At 43.9% G+C, this 16,175-nt stretch overlaps 1 long non-coding RNA gene across 2 annotated transcripts in view; it reads left to right on the forward strand.

The window, feature by feature from the left end:
• Positions 1–996: 996 nt before the first annotated feature.
• LOC117225324 (uncharacterized) overlaps positions 997–16,175 on the forward strand; it is a 78,725-nt gene continuing 63,546 nt past the window's right edge. Inside the window, exons 1-3 of one of the 2 annotated variants that reach the window (XR_013033216.1) lie at positions 997–1,504; positions 4,167–4,269; positions 4,731–5,339. This is a non-coding gene — a long non-coding RNA (uncharacterized LOC117225324). The remainder of the gene's footprint in view (positions 1,505–4,166; positions 4,270–4,730; positions 5,340–16,175) is intronic. The other variant, XR_013033217.1, reaches the window with a different exon arrangement.

Genomic DNA, 16,175 nt, shown 5'->3' on the forward strand with positions numbered 1-16,175 from the left:
TCTTATAAATATTGTTGTGCGAACGATTACTTTGCGAAATTGATGATAAAGCAAATATTAACAACGCTATGAATTATTCTACGCTTAATCGGTTTTTAATCGACTTTTGCTGCAACCACTTCGGCGTACACACATCTTCTAATAAGACTCGTCTGCGTCACGTGCTGTGATTTCACTACTGTGTATATTTTCCGTCGTAGTTTCTTTATCTTTTGTCTTTTAAACATTCAGTTCGCTGGGAAAAATTAAGCGGTTTCCCTAAGCAAACAGTAAACCCACCGACGGCGACTTTCTTTACTATTAGAAAGCTTCTTAATCAATTTTCGTAGACCCATAAGTAATCTGTTGCATTTAATGTAGCAACTATTCATTCAATTTAGCCGATTAAAAGTGGACAATTGAATAACGATTTTGATAGTCTTTTGATAGTCTAGTCGAGTTTTAGAAACGCTATGATGTTTAGCACGAAAAATAGGATTATGTAGAAAAGTAAATACATCGATGCATATTGCTATAGATATTTCTCTAGCAAACTACGCTGATGCATAAAACTTTATTCCCTCCCAATACTCTTCACCTTTGTCAGGTGATCTTTGCTCGTGAAACAAGAAAATCCGCATGAAAGCTACATTGATGCTTCGCAGTTAACATGATCGACCAGCTAATGGAACAGTAATCTGCCATATTAAATCGCTATAGGCCAAGTAAGTGTATAGACCGAGTAAAGAATTTAGCCATCAATGTTTCGCATGATCCAGTTTGCAATTAGACTATGTAGCTAAACCAGTCCTGCAGCTAGTCCAGTATCTAGTCCAGTCCCGAATGCCTTCGAAATGATCAACTGCAAGAAAGTATTTCGTCGCTAACGAGCACGAAGCAACGTTAAGCTACAAAAAAAGCCGAGCGCGTTGCTACAGAACAAACAATGACGCGGCGGATTCGTCGCCGAGCGAACAACTAAACAGCAAATCCCTGTGCAAAGTCAACAGTCGGGAAACGGCGAGCGTCTGTCGATTAAAGAGCCATGACGCCGTGAATCCGCAAGCGTGCAAAAAGCGTGGATCGTTCGATCAGAAACTCCGTCAGCCGGTCGGACTATGGTCGGGGCTGGCTCTCACGGTTCCGGGAGCAGTCAGGTGGCTTTCGCCGAGATTTTCCGCGGCGTGGCGGAGCGGAGGATGGAATATGAAGTCGCGCAGTTGCAAATGTATCGCAAATTGTCGTTGCGAAGTGCTTAATGCAGGAGGCGAGAGGCGGTGGCCGTCGAGGTGGCGGAGGAACGAGGACCAGGATTGGGGCGAGTGCCGGGGACGCTCTTAGACGAAGGGAGACGAGCCATTTCCCCCCTTCGTGCCCCTCCCGCCTCCCCCGCGGTGCCCCACCCACGCTGCTTGCTCGTCCGTGCTCGAATTCGAGGCTCTGTTGACGTCAGAGGCGCACCGAGACCGTCATCGGCCACGCTGACGGCGGCGACGACGACGACGACGACGCGCCTAATGGTTCGGTAATGTTCGCCCGTAAAGATAATCGACCGTGAGATCTTCGACCGATGCGTCCCGCTCGCGCTTTTCTTCCTCCCGGATTCCCATGGGACCGCGGATCCCGCGAGCGAGCCGATTTCCCGGCGGAAAGTCCCACTCGAGATCACCGTCGACGTCATCAACGGTGCACTCCCGGAATGCGCCGGGCTTTGATGTCTCGCGACATCGCCCAAGGTTTTCAAATGTTTTCTCCCCGGAGAGTAGAGAACGAACGAAGATGATTTCTGGTCTTAATGCCGCTTCATTTCGACGCGGTTTTATTCCGACGACGGCGGAACGTGTTTTCGAGATGCGCGCGTACGAAAATCTGCCTCGCGACGTTCGCGGCGCGGTTCCGCGTTCCGGGATAATGGCGGCGGGTTAAGGAGATTCTGGGGACCATTGTTGCCTCGAGAAGCTTTTATTCTTGATAATTGACGGGTGGCCGGCAAGTTTTAGGGTGTTAATCCGATTTTTCAGAAATGGGCTCGTCGAGCGACGAATTTAATTCGCGGATGAACGAGAGGCTATTGTTGCGGGGGAAATGTTCGGCTATTCGGAATGCGTGGGAAATGATCGAGGTTTAACTGCATCTTCAGTGTTATTAGGTTGTATTGTTCTCTGAAACAATGTATTTTCAGGAACGGAAAGATATTTGATTTGGCTGAAAGGTTTGACTTATTCAGTTACAGAACTGCTTGCTTCGTTTGGAAGCTTAATTTGTTCTTTGATGTGAAATCGGTGTAATGGCAAAAATTCAATGTTTTTATAAATTCGTTTAATAAACACATGTATTGAATGAATAACTCATAAATGTATCTTTACAATCTGAATAATCGTCAATTAAAAAATTAGTGACCCGTCGTTTCGACGGATTCCGTAATCTTAGTGTTAAAAGCAATTGGATTGTTGCAAAAGTAATTTCGGTCTTTTTTTCCTAAGCTATCTTCTATTCGTAAAATCGAAATTACTTTTGCAACAACCCAATTATGAGCTCGAAACGAAATAATTAAGCGATGTGGACGATCGAATCTCCGTATTTCCGCGAAAAGATCGAAAAATCGAGGATCAATTAAGTGTCAGACAGAATGATCAGAATCGATGGCGATTCCCTGTAATCAGTTCATGGGATTTATTAAAACAGCGTTTAATAAATATTTGCTGCACGTGTTTTATCCTGTGTGTCCGCCGACAGAGAAATCTGCATCGGTACCATTCGACTCGAATGTAGATCCGCTGCGGTGCAGTAACATAATGGCCCCAACAAGCCACGAGGGGTTGGGTCGGTGGCTTGGTTGCCCTCAAATCATCACGGGGGTGTGAGGCAAATGACGTTCGGCCACGCGGAAGTAACGCGATAATGGCAGCCATGAAAGGCCCCACCGTGATATCTGGTGCTTTGATGTCCTCTCCCAAAGCTTCTCGCTGCAAAATCCATTCTTTCCACTAACACTTTAAAACCCCTTGAACCGATACAACGCGGGCTACGGCACCAGCACCGTTTCGGGGCTCATCGATCGCGCCGCTTTATTACGATCTGGATGACGTAATGATCTCGATAAAACTACCTGAAACGGCAACTTTTACACGGCAACTGATTTCACAGGCTTTTAACGGCGAATCTCGTTGCGGCTTGGCGCTTGCTGGTCGCGTTCACGCCTTTTCATTCGACGATTTTACATACACACACACGCATACTTTGTCGTTCGTACAGCTTTAAAAAATACATTTGCAACGATTTCGGTAAATATTATAGTACTCGTTCACGTTTATACATAATTATTATTTTGTGGGGAAATTTTCGTGTGTTCGATGGTGTTTCGTGCATTTTCATCGAGGAATTTCAGTCGCATAAAATTGTGGCAGAAAAATTGATCTTCGACCATCTCGCTAAGTGCTCTAATATTCCTTTTAACGTTAATGAGGAAATTGAAGTATTAGGTGTAGCAATGAATTTGTGTTTCACAACAACCATATCATTTGCAACTTTATCTTAAATTCAGTATTTCCCTCTACGTATCTCAGGTTTATTTATGGACTATACATTTTATGCAAGAAAATATTATTACGTTATTTAAAACGGGGTGAAATTATTGATAGAAAAAATACAGGTCTCTTTAACTCGTGTCTTTTGCAATTTGTGCAGAAAATACTGAAGAATCTGGCGATATTCGTTGAAACTTCGTGAAACTTGATATTTTTATTCTATACAATAACAACTCTTTATTTGAATGAAAACAATTTTCCTTTTTGATGAATATCATCTACAGAAATTAATCTACAGTCACTTTACAACATTTCTAACTGATAAAGGTGACACCGATCCTACCTGATTCTTTATGCAGTTAGCTGTTTTTGACGAACATTCTGGTCATATATAACGTAAAAATTTGACGTTTAAATTGCGATTTTCGTAAAAACTAAAATATCATCGTAAATTCTAAGATGTTTTCAATATTCAGAGGCCAACACGAGAACAAAAACGAACAAATTAAAAGACATAAATAATTATTACCTAGATTAGACGTTTCGAAGAGGTCGCAACAGCTAAGTGATTAAATTCAACTTGTAGAGCGCGTTACCGCGTGGAAACGGTTGCATTTGATCAAAGGCAAATCGCGGGCCAAATTCTAACCAGTTAATTAGTTTCAGGTGCGGATCTCTCTCCCGGGGCGATCAGGAGATCTTCTTGTGGACGGTGCCAAGAGCCAATAAAGGCGAGACAAGGGACCGCTTGCCGTCCGTGAGGGTGAGTTTCCAAAAGTGTTCGCGAACGTACAATCATTCGTCGGGATTCCACGAGTGCGTACTCCTGCCCGCGATCCTCCGGTCGTGCTACATCATTACGATCCCCAAGAGATCTCTATTTATCGAGTTTGCTGCGGCGGCCGGGGCGCTCCGGTGCCCATTAAACAACGAGGCAACGGGGTTCTCGCGCGAATTGCTACCCCGGGGATCACGAAATCGATTCCGAAAACCGTTTTTTACCGGCGGAAAAGAAATACCAAAAGGCGAAATTACGTCTGGAACGGGGGCTGAGGTCGCAGTCTACCGGAACAGAGAGACTCGTCCGTAGTCGCAGTTTGTCGGCCAATGGGACCAGACAGAAACGCAATCGCAATGCAGGCCAATCCCTCTGCCCCGTTCGTCCACCCGCTCGCTCGCCCTCCCGTTCCCGGTAATGACAATCATTACGGGGAATGATTGCAGCGTCGGGTCCGCCAGCGCGCCAGCCGCTATTGGGGGATGGAAACCACCTTATAGAGTCTCTCCTCGGTCCTCGATGCGAGCGGATTGTCACATGCTCCCGGCACGGCAAAGTGTTTCCTCTTCGTGCCGACTTCCTTCGGGACCCGACAGTGCGAAAAGCTCCCTTTATCGACGACCTGACCGCCAACGACGACACGGGAAACCTTCGGTCCCGGTGGGCTGCGAAAAATGGCCGACCGACAGCTTCGATTCGACGGTTCCTCGATCACGTGGACAAACTTAAGTGACCGAGCACGTTCCATTGTCAGTGATCGCGAACACCGAGCGCTGTGTTAGTTGCTGTTTTACTTAATCGAGTCTCAGAGCTTCCGATCCTGTGGAGTTTCGAACGAAGATTTTCGATCAGAATTCGAGACAGTTGGTATACTACGAAGTGACATTTCGATATCGGTGAATCAGTAAGAGGCAAATTCATCGAATGTAACGGACGTGGGACGAGGAGACGTGGAAAAGTTCGCTGACAAGGACCGACGGCGGCCGTGCTGCCAGAAGAATATGGCGGTCGAGGCACCACGTGACCGGCCACCTGTACGGAAGACGGACCTTGAGGTAACTGCAATTGATCGACTACGTAATTACGCATTTCTCTAAAGTCCCTACTAAATGTTAAGCGTATTCTCTTTTGCTGCGGATACTATGGCCGGTTTCTTCCGCTTTGTGTTTCCGAGAGAATGCGTTCTCGTACACGTTATTGCCCAGAGCCTCTCTGCAAGTACAGAAAAGTATATTACTTCTTTTGATCGTTCTTCTTGTAATTTTAGATGAAAGAGGCTCATTTTTAATATATTATGATTTCACTCTTGTCTAAAATACGATACGTGTTTACTGTAAAAGTTTCACACAAGATTCAATATTGTTCCGCTTATAATTTTGCTCGATTACGCGACAGATGACCCGATTAGTATTCGACTGAAAGCAGAATTTGAGGAAGAATAGATTTTTGAAATAGTAAATAGATCATAAATATTTTTATCTTCTAATGTAATACAGAATTTGGCAAATAAACTATTTTTGAGTACATATGAATATTGTGTAGTTAAATATATTTGAAATGCTATGCAACTACAATTTCAAAAAAGGCTTATTCGCCAAATTTTGTATTATATGAGAAGATTTTAATAATACAGCAATATCCTTGAGTTCGGGCAACCTCTTCGCAATTTTGCAATTCACTATTAATTTTTCCATCGAGTGCGTAAAGTCCACAGTCTACTTCCTGTTTACCTCTTGTCAACGCGTTAATTAATCTTCGGTTACAGTGGTTCTCACTTCGACGAACAGAGTCTAGTTCGACAGGAATTACAATCGCTTTTGCGCTGGCCTAATATTGGCCTGCGACAGTCTGAGATTCGATTACTCAGTCTTTCCATAACTGTGTCACTGGTTGGATCGTTGCCAAGTTGGCCCAAACCTCAGGGGTCCGAAGCGTAGCATTCTTATTCTCGTTTGGGGGTTAGACGATAATTGTCGTTTCGGAACTGATCGTTTCCTCTTCTCGCAAAAGGAAACTCCGACGTTCGACAGGATCTGCGTTCAATAAGTATCAATTTCGCTAGAATATCAATACATCCGTAATCCTTCAATGCCGGTGCTATGCGAAAAAATTTAGTCGTCCCTAAAATAATTGATTCCAATTATACCTTAGAACCGAGATTATCCGGTTCTTCAATATCACAATCATCTGTTATTAATGCACTTTTTACCTGTAACCAGATCGATGAAAGGCAAATGATATGCAAAACGATTTATTGTGCAAATCAATCAAAATGGCAACTAGTGATTTAACTGAGTAATTTTTCTATTATCTGAACATTTATGTCGCTTTGCCGGATAATCGTCCTCTTAGACCGGATAATCGAGATTCTACTGCACCATATGATAATAAATAATACCTTATAATGTATTATCAATGCATTTATATGCTAAGAAGGTTTTTTTAATGTCATAAAATTAATGTCGTAACATTGATGTCATAAAAATAATTCCATAAAATTAACATCACAAAATTAATGTCACTAAATCAATGTCATATCGTAAACGTTATTAAGATTATAATGTTATTTTCGTATCGATGTATATGAGAAATACTGGTCCGTATTTTTCGCACGTACGCCATCGTTCGAGGATTAAACACAGCTAACTCCTGCTCCTCTTCCAAGATTAATAGATCCAATGGCTGACAGTAATCGTTCCGAATGATCCGCAAGAATCCTCGCCTTTCTCCGAAATTACGGAATCGCTCTCTCGATTCGTTCGATTCCTACGAAATTCCGATTGCAAGCGAAAAAATGTCGCGAGACCGGTTGTGCCATAGTTAGTATCGAAGGAGCAGATCACGGGAATTCAGGAAACAACGGCTATACTTCGCGAAGTACAGTATCCTTTAGAGGGAAATGCCGGTGTCCTCTGTTCGAGTGTTGCACCCTCTTTCCCATTAGGAGACGGAAAAGTGTCGCGGAATGCGAGTGCACGTTCTGTGAATGGAACAGGGAGAATTCTGTGTCCGTTTCAATTGATTCTTCGGCGAGGAATGCTGCGGAACGGCGTCGAAGTACGATTCAATCGAATTGCAGACTTCCAGAGAGCATGCTCGGAGTTTTATCAGACGCGGGTACGCGAATACGTTGATGGTCTTGCTATGTTCCGGTGGAACTGGATCTTTATCGATTGTTGTAGAACGAATCTTCATTATCCTTTACAAAATGAATTCTCGTTGATTCGCACATAATGGATCTCCGTTGATTCATACATAGCGAATCTTCGTTGATTCTGACAGAATGAGTCTTCGTTGATTCATACACGTTGGATAATGGTTCGGGAATTTGAACGAATTCATGAATCACAGATCTGAAATAAGAGAACACGTTGCAACGCGCCCATTGTACGGTTGAACGAAACAGGGAGCCAGTGTATTACAGAAAACAAAAGAATACGTAATCAACAAGGGTTTACATAGTCAACGCGTAAGCGTTTCGACCACTATTGGAACGCTGAACACACTAATCGGCGGGAAATTAGAAGCCCCATTAATACAGCTCAAGGCTGAATAAGTGCTCAACTTTTGGGTAAAATATTTGCTAGAAAAATGTGTGTCTTTCGTAGAGAAAAAATTAATAAAGAATTTCATCTCGACTTTTCCAACTCAGACACTTCGATTAAACTTTTAGAGTATGCTGTTCTCAGAGATCAATCGATTTAAGGATTAATTTTTTTTTGATAGATTCTCTAGTGCTTTTAATGTTTATAAAAGTTGAATGAGTTTCCACAGAAGTACATTAGTGACTTTAACAGTTATAAACGTAGAGATCTCGAGTTTCGGCTGATAGATTCAATGATAACTGCGAACTGCTGGTTTTCATGCAATGAGATCAACAAATTGGCATTACCTTTTGCAACAACCTAACATTTTATCACACGACAGGGGACTATTATCGGAACCTGAATCACATTGTAGCCTTCAGCGCTTCCAAACTTAAATGCAGACAAATCGCTTACATCATTGACTCTGTATCAACTGTTAATCCTTTAGCTGTTCACGACGAATATATTCGTTATGGTGGCATGGTAATTGTAGGATCAGAAAGTTGGAAAAAATTAGTACGATATTTAATCGGAAGAAAATTACAAGAACACAACAATAAAAACTTTTAACACTCAACTTCTCCAAATCTTCTTTGTACACCGTTTCATCTGAATCGCTGAAACTAATACAAAACGTAACCACCGTCGTTCTTCAGTTGCTGAAGAGCAGTGACGTATCATTCTGGTAATGATTCCTTATGGTAATATCATCATTTCTGGTAATTTTTTAATGGTAATTACCTCATTCTGGTAATTATTCCTATTCCTTATCACTCTAGTTATATGATGCTTTATCCGGTATGATTATTGACACAATTGTTAGCGTCACGACAAGTACACTCGTCTTACAATTTCAATTAAAATGTTTCCGCAATATGACAGTAAATTCGCGATACTTTAGAATAATTGTATGATAACTTGGGTCACATTTGACTTTGTGTCCAAGTGTCGCATCGTCCGCTATCAGTGGAACATTTGTCGGACGACAAAGGGTAGAGAAAGACGTCCATTCAGCAACGTTCTCGTGGAGAACAGAACGATTCGAAGCCGCGTTATCCTCGAATCACAGAGAATCGCAACAAAATGGCCGAGCGAGTCGATCAGGTCTTGCGAATTGAATTTGATAGCAGCCTGATGGAGTACTATCGGGCGGAGAGTGCGTGCAGGATGATCTAGGAGCATGGTATCCGAGTTCCCGGAGGTGTGCGAGCCTCGGCAAGAAACTCGCTCATTGTTCGTCTCCTCCTCTCCTCGGGTTCTCTGCCGGCGACAGGTAAAGTGCGTGCACGCGTGCATGCGTGCCTGCATGCCGTGCACCGCGCGGCTCGCTGCATGTGCACACAGCGCGTAGACCGCATATAGCCGTCGCGGCGCGGAGCGGAGCGGCGCAACGTGCACACCGCTCGGCTCGGTGCAGCGTGTACCGGAGTCAGAGAGCCGCTCAGGGCTATCATTATGGCGGCAGTAGACACTCCCTCCTTATCGCCGGTTTCCAACGCGAGTCCCGACCGACCGACCGACCGAACGAACGAACGAACGAACGCTCGCAGCTCTCCGCTTCGCCATCATTATATTTTCCGCGGCGAGAAAGGACGCGCACACGCGCGGCCAGGAACACGCACACGCTCGAATCGGTTTCCATCGTACGTACAGGTGAATCCGGTCACCGTCGAATCGAATCTCTTCTCGCGTGCTTAAATATACCCATGCGGTCGGCTTTTGATACTGTGTAACCGATGGTTTAGGCGCAGAGAAACTGTATTACCCAGCGCCGGAAAAAAGCGATCGGTTTTTTGGGGTCCGCGGACCCCAGGACCAGAAGGGCTGGCCCCGGTTTTTTCCGCCGGCTAATTGCGGTTGTGGCCACGGTTTTGCGGACTGGATCCCGCGGAGCCGGGTTCTCTTTCCTTTTTTTTCTCTCTCGGGGATTTTTGATCGAGTATAATGAAGTAGCCGGCGGAACAATTAACCAGTGAACTGCGGATCGCCGCGGCGGCGCGTGCACGGAGATCGGAATGAAAATCGAAGACACCCGCAAAAAGATGGTATGTCTTATTATGTGCAGTGACTGGCATGCGCGATCATTATGTAAGAATTGTGCAATGCACTGCAACTAATTGCGGGGAGTTGCGTGCCTCGCGAGTCAGTCCGAGGAAAAATTGAACAGAAGGCGCGTAGAAAATTCTGCCACGCTCTCGCGTTCCGCTCCTCGATCGTCTCGGATCGATCGCCGATATTCGCAGGTCCATTTCTCAGCATTTTCCAACGTTGCGCGGGCGCTTCGTCATCATTTCGTTCTCATATAAAGAATTCAAACTGAACAATTTCAAACGGGGTGTTCGTGGTTGGAAGGGTTAGACCACCCCTCGATAGTCAATAAAAAGGTGACGTCTGCCTCGAATCAACTTCCAGTCCGCCGGACCTGAAGAATACTCTCTAACACGTGATTCTTGAAAAAGTCCGCTGATTAATGGACAGCGAATCTTTGCGCGACTTGTTATGAATGGAATAATTTTTTTACTGTTTATTTAATGTTTAGGGTAGTTTTTGCAGGGATAAAGAAAAAACATTAAGTTCGTAGTTGACGAGTAAAGAATAACATAAATGTTGAGTATGTTGCATCACATTCGAGACAGTTGTGTCGTAAGGCAGAGATAAATGGTAAGATTACTATGAAGAAAATGTTCTATCAGGAACAAAATGGAGTAAGAAATTCTTCAGTTCGATGCGAAATAAACATCGCCTGGATTAATTCTGAGATAGACGATGTTACAGTAAAGCGATTCCCTAGTTTGCGATTATTTTATTGATTTTGTGTATCCACTGGTAACCAGATTAAGATGGATAAAATCGTTCCAAGCTATTCGTACCAATGTTCAATGTGAAAAATCAAAATGGTGGATACGTCATACAAATAAATATCTCTTTGACCGATTTAATCATTTTATTATCTCAATTTACCCATTGGCGATGTCTAGACTGCGGATTTCATGAATTTATGAGATAAATGAATAGGCCAAGTACAATACCATGAAGACATTAAACGAATTCAAGGATATTGTTACATCATATTCAACTTGTTACTGTTATTAAATGAGGAAATACATTTTCGTCCAACTTTTATTTCTTACAAAGAACTCCGGCAATTTTTATTCCACATAAAAATCCGCAGTCCAGTGATGGCATGAAAAGGGACGGCGGATATTTTATACAAAATAAAGATAATCTAAGTCGTAGGAAGTCAAAATGAGATCAACGTATATTTTGTCATTCAATAATTTGAATAAGTCGAAAACGATATAACAATATCCTCAAAATCGAACGATTTCACAGTTTCGTCCGACACCATTCCATTATCGTGATAAATGCATCGTCTAATAGTCTAATAGCGATAAATCCGCAGTCTAATAATCCAACCATCGGTACCACAGTGGAACACGAAAAATCAAAATGGTGGTGATGCGAAGCGTTAGACGAGCCATCGATAAAAAGCATGGAGTGTTTCCGATCTCGGAAGCGGATCAGGGGACAGCAGGGCAGGCCGTAGGGGTAGATGGTTCGATAAATTAACGGGGCCCGGCTAGGTTGCGTAATGGCCATTGAAAATTTCGAAAAATCGACGGGGCAATGGTTGATTCCGATCGCAGAAAAAGAGAGGAGGATTTCTGATCGAGCCGGGGCGCGCACCACCACCACACCCCGGGTATTCCTGCGGCTCGGCATCGCCACGAGGGTTACACCGGGTTCACCGGGAGCGTACGGGGTCCCGCCATTGGTCGGGTCGGTTCAGATTCATTAGCACGCGAGCGCCGATTGGCCGGCCGCGAGGCTATCGTCTTTTTGCTTTCTGGCCGGCTCGCGTAATGACGTGCTGCGCGTCTCGGCTCGGCTCAGCTCGGCTTATATGCAACCGAGCGATCGTGCATGGCAGATAGGTTTTGCCCCGGTGTCTGCATGTGCACATCGTCCTCCACCACAGAGATACACACCGGCCCTCGTCGCTTCGTTCGCTCGGTTCGCTTCGTGTCGGGCTTGGCGGCGCGGAATGGCGCGGCGAGGAGCGGACACACGCGCGGCGCGCCTCTCCCTGGTTCACAGTGTTCACACGTACAGGAAGCGGCCCGACCAAACTCTCCAAGATACCTCGAGGGGGGCCTGTGTGTGTTACCTGCATCGCAAATGGGTCTACGCCACGCAGCTCAGCCCCGAGACCCCCGAAACGATATATGTACGCCCTTTCGCTTGCACCCTCGACGAATCGCCGATCGAGGGGACGCCGAATCGCCTGATCGAGATCCCCAGATTTCGCGAAAAAAATAATTACGAGGCCGCAGATACGTCCCCGGACAAGCAAGCTTGCGAGGGGGCAGCCGGACTCCATTTTGAATTCTTCCTCGACGGCCGCAATAATATCCTGCTCAAGTATCATTGAACTTTCCGTACTTTCGACGTCTTTGAATGGTTCGTTTAACCCCTTGACATCCTACGAATTAATTACGGCCAATTCATTTTGTACACGATTTTGACTTAGCACGACCCAAACAAAGAAATTCGATTTCCCTTTTACACGATTTCATTCGATTTGCCACGGTTAAAAGTGTTATTTAATTGAAGTTTGAACCCTTGTGTCAATAAGATACCTTTTTGCACACGTTCTTCTCGAAATATTTTTTTATTTCTGTTAAAATATTTCAATAACCGACTAGATCTTCGTTATTTGTTTTATTTTTTATTTCCTTTCGATATCTATTTCGAGTATAGTCGTCGAAAACACCTAATTGGATGGATAAATACTTTGATATTCTTTATTAAATTATATATCTTACAAATGTGTCGTATTTAAACAAAACGTGAAGAAAATGAGATATACACGGTATAATTACGAAAACATAAGTGTAATTAATGTATACATTTACAATATAATTACAGTGCAAGTTTCTTTTCTCTCAAGCTTTTATATTTCAGTCTTTTTTACAGTTTTAAGTTTTTGTATTTTATCCGTCCTTTTGTGACCGCTACATTATTATTACTTTCTCTCGCTGTAATAAAGGCTTTATCCCGCGTCGATAAGTAATGTTATTATTATTATTTATAACTTCCACACTTTTCGAAGAGATTGCGACAGCTAACTGATTAAAAAGGATCATTCTCGACACATTTGCTGCGTCAGAAACGATGGCAATCTTCCGAAAACTCGGCATCGTCGATTCGAGCGTGCCCATAAATTAAGTCGAGAATAACACCAGTTATTTAACACCTTTTTCGAGAATGACTGTCAATGACTGTACTCCGGCGTGCTAAAGACGCGACAAGGACTCCTTGTCTTCCTTCTTTCTGTTGTTCTTCGGACACAGATGCGATATTAATTAAAGAGAACTCGAGCGAGGTTTTTGCGCGATTAACAGAAGTGGATCAGATTAGTTGCACGTATGCTAATCATGCGATTACGGAGACACGTGACGAGCCAGCAATTTTTTCTGTCGGAGAACCGACAGAATATACTTGTGCACCGGGGATTTACACTCGTGGTTTTGTAGCGTAACTCGAGTGTCTCTGGCCTGCTCGTTCCCTCGCTGTTTAATTACCGATCCAGACCACTGTTTCCTCTTAACGTCATAATCGGCTGGAGGGCCGTGACTCTTAAATCGGTTGCTCGAGGACCAATGCGCAAGTGTCGCGACAGTACACCCCTATGCATCGTCGAGAGGGCGCCGGGTTCACGTGTAAGGGCGGCTTTTGAGGGCCCTAGGAATGCCGTCGAAAGCACTTCGCCTAACGCGGAGACCCCGTGTCTAATGCCTCGGAAAGAATTGTCTTTCGTTATCGAGCCCTCTGCCACGAGTTTCCAACCCTTTCATACCGAACTCGATCGTTTTGCTCGAAAATAGGGGATGATCCGTACCTTCGCGCATATCTATTTCTGGGACTTTCCTGCGACATATTCCTTGGATTCCGCCTTGTAATCACTAGACTGCGGATTTTTTTGTTGCAAGATTCGATGGTGGCAATTTTAAAACAGTAGACGCAACTGAGAGAATTCAGTTATGTCAATGTACAATATTATTTTCAAGCTATTAGAGTTATCGAAGAAAGGAATTTCTTGCGATTGATGAAGGCAATTTTTATTTCGCATAAAAATCGACAGTTTATTAATCACTTGTTAACCCAAAGCTTTAAAATTAGGAAAAACATCGTCTCTACTCGTCTCTCGTCCTAAAAGGACGTGACAGCGTTCCGAGATCTGAAATCGATTGACAAGTGTTGCCTTATGAGAATTACAAGATTGAATTAATTTAAATTTTTCACAATTTTTCCGCGAATGAAGAAATATCTTCGGCGATATCTAACAGAACCAGCTTCGTGCCTTCAATAATTATGAAATAGAAACTACGAAACGGGCCACTCGGCCGGCGACGATGTGTTACGAGTGAAATTATCTCGAAAAGGTGCATATCTTCTAGAATACATTGCGTCGCGGCTCGAACTAACGGAACGTGCAAAATTATGCAACGGCTGATAGCGAACGCGTCAAATAGTAGACCTCGGATTTTACGTTTCGGCGAGAAGAACGAATAAATGAATTTCGCATTGCCTTAGAAAATGTTTGGTCCGCACGAAGATCTAAACTTTCGGCCGAAAATAAGAATGGTGAACTGGTCGGTGCCAGGTTGTTCTGTCCCCGAACATTTTCGTGTTTTCCTGGGGGGACGCAGGAGCATTTTCGGTGGCAGAGTTCATGCGCGGCAACGATGCATTATTTTACAGAATTGTCGGCGAAGATAATGCTAGTAATTCCGTCTAGGAAACTGGCTCGTCGAGACTGCGGCCCAACGACATATTTATTACTGCCGTGTAAAGTAAACTCTCGGACAGAACCGAGGTTTTTCATGATTACGTAAACGCCGGGGCACGTAACGGACAACTCGCATGCAACATTGTTTGCAACCCGGCGTTTCCATGCTCTTTGTTTCAAAAACCGGCTGCCGCGTGCTCGCGCATTATCCTTCCCGCCTTTCGATATGTCCATTATCCGAACGCAACGGCGTGCTTCTCGCAACAATGTGTTGCCCGCAACAATTTGACGGAGCTTAATACCGTTTTAACGAAAATGACACTGCTCGATGGAACGCGTGGCATCCCCCGGCGTCGAATCACGAACTTTTCGCGCTGCTCTGAATAGGCTTTATTAAAGGGTGAGCCCTCGATGTAAAGCAACTATCTTCGTTCTTGTTAAAGGGTTATCATTACTGACTTTTATGATCGTAATTTGCCGCCCGTGTGTTTATAACACAATCTACTCTCCCTCGGTCATATTTGTTTATGCGTACCGGGCAACAACGGCCGATCGCTGATAGTAATAATAGCAATGAAACGTTCAATTACTGATAATAATAGCAACAAAGTATGTAATGGAACGCTAACTCGCACACTAAGAGCTTGCACGTGTTGAACAGCTCCTTCGGGGAGGAACTACTCGACTGCGAATCATTTGCAAAATTGCTTGTGTTTACTTCATTTCAGGAAGCACCGACTCCGCATGATTTTGCCCATTTCTTTCCGAAATCGTTGTTGGAGTAAACAGATGCTCGTAGATTTCGATAGGAAAATGAAGTTTGACTGGAATTTTCATTAACATCGTGTTACGTTTTCAGGAAATGCGACCTAAATTAAAGAGACCTAAATTAAAACAATATTTCGCCGGATAAATTTCACAAAATTTTTAGAACATGAATTCCACGTTGTTCACGGTTGGAAGGGTTTAATGGATGCCAATCGAAGTAATTGTTCAAGTAGACAGAAGATTCTGCTAAACAAAAATTACAATTGTTCAATAAACGCAAACGTAATGTTATTAACAGAGTATTGATATTGTTGCCTCTCTAATATTGTCCGTATCTCCTCTTCCCAAATTGTCCATTTCTGTTTACAAGCTGCAAGAAAATTGGGAAGAATTTACCGTACGTTGACAAAAATTGACGAATAAAATGGATAGACGGTCGCAGGCCCACTCGGTGAAATTGTTGTCGAAAAGGTCCGCCGTTTTGAAGTGTTAAAAATGCCAGTGAAAATTCGTCAGGGTATGCGGTTTTACGGTTTAATGGGGATTCCAGCGGTTAAAAAGGGAGGATGCGTGAAGGAGAGGCGCTAGGAAGGATTACAGGCCCTCGTATTTCGAACATCTTGCTCGCGGGATCAATATTTAAGTAGATAGTGGCAGTTGGTGCACGAGGATGAAGAGGGAACACCTCTCCTCTCGCATCCGAACAGAAAATGGCCATTGAAACGCGACTTGCCGTTAGCAGA

The sequence above is a fragment of the Megalopta genalis genome, chromosome 4 (genome assembly GCF_051020955.1).
Source record: "Megalopta genalis isolate 19385.01 chromosome 4, iyMegGena1_principal, whole genome shotgun sequence".
Taxonomy (NCBI): domain Eukaryota; kingdom Metazoa; phylum Arthropoda; class Insecta; order Hymenoptera; family Halictidae; genus Megalopta; species Megalopta genalis.